Genomic DNA, 1,676 nt, shown 5'->3' on the forward strand with positions numbered 1-1,676 from the left:
CTTCTGGACTTCTTTTTAGGCCTACCTGTTGTTACAGGGTATTTGTGAGTCTCCTCGAAGTTCTTGCAGCTGCAGATACACCTGCATCAAAGCCCTCTCTGCTCCTCCTGTTGGCAGCAGACTGACTATGCCTCCAGCAGGGAGGTCAGAAAGCTGGTGTTCCCTCACCCACAGCTGCAGCTTGAAAGCCTTATCGTTCTGAGTTTAAAAAAGCAGCAGGAAATAAGATACTGGAAAACAAAAATAAATTAAGAATAATTTCTGTCTCTTTATACATTATGAAGAAGCAGGAGAGAAAAAAAAAAAGTTTGTTTTGCAGGTCACCTTTGCAGCGAAGAGGAATCACTGCAGGATAATACCAAGGGCACTCTCAGGAGTTGGGAAGTGGAATGATGATGAAAAAAATAAGAGCAAGATTTTAAGTGTCGCTTTGTGAAACAAGCACAGCAAAATTGTTGATCAGTGGTGGAAAAGACACTGTAAATAATACTGCCTTAAAATTAATCTGGAAAGTATTCATGTCTCATTTAGTAACAGAAAAGATAACCAGCTCTGTCTTCCCAATACAGTCCCAGCTCCTTTTACAGATACAGAGGGAGTTTGTGACCTTGCCTCGCTATTCCATGCATCAAGATTTCTAGAGCTCTTTGTCTCTTCCTGCATTTGCAAAGACTGATCAGAAGTATTTCACAGAGTTCATTAAGTTGTCTGGGACCTCTTGTGACCCTCTAGCCCAAGTTCCATCAAGCAAGGTGAGCTAGAGCAGATTGCCAAGGATGGTGTCCAGTTAGGTTTTTAATATCTTAATAGGTAGAGGCTCCACAGCCTCTCTGGGCAACCTGCTTCAGGTTTTGAGCACCTTCACAATAAAAACCATTGTTGTCTTCTGTTCAGATGGAATCTGATAATGTTGCAATTTGTGCCTCTCATCCCATCAGTGAGCATTACTGAGAAGAGTTTGCCTCCCTCCTTGGTGCCTGTGCTTCATTTCCTGCTTGTTGGGATGGACCTTCCCTGAGCTCAGGGGAGGTAATCTTGGAAAGCCAGCCAGCTCTTCTGGACCCCTGTGCTCTCCAGGGCCCAGTGACTGATCCAGGACAGGGTCCTACTGTGCTTGGGGCTGAGAGGGTACAAAAATATTCTTTCCCAAGGGTTCTAAACAGATGAGACAGAGAAAAGGTGAAGAGGAAGGCAGAAAAACCCCATCTGTAAGAAAAAAATGCTTCCGGTTCCATAGATAAAAGTATTTTTGTCCAGCCTTTGCTAGGGACATTAATTCCTGGAGTTTGGTTTGACCTCTTTCCCAAGTGACTAAATTAAAGCCATGCATCTACTGACATAAGTGTTGCCAGATTAAAGTTAAAGCCAGCCAGGAGAGAGGCTACCAAGGCTCTGTCATTCCCCTCAAGTGCACCGACTGAAGGATTTGGGACAGAAGCAGATGAAGCTCTTGGGGACTCGAAGCAAGTTCTGCTGTGGCTCATGTTTCCTGCAAGCAGCACGTTCTGTTCTGAGCAGCAGCCCGGAGGGGCTGCTCCCTGCCTGCAGATCAGCATTGCACAAGGTCTGCTGGAGCAGAGCTCGGTGCGTGGCCGGGCCTTTCACAACTGCTGTCAGCTGTGGGTTTCTGCTCAGGGAACAGAGCAGGGGCAGGGCCCGCGGGCTGAGCCTGGCGT

The sequence above is a fragment of the Chaetura pelagica genome, unplaced genomic scaffold, assembly GCF_000747805.2.
Source record: "Chaetura pelagica isolate M959 unplaced genomic scaffold, ChaPel_1.0 scaffold33, whole genome shotgun sequence".
Lineage (NCBI taxonomy): Eukaryota > Metazoa > Chordata > Aves > Apodiformes > Apodidae > Chaetura > Chaetura pelagica.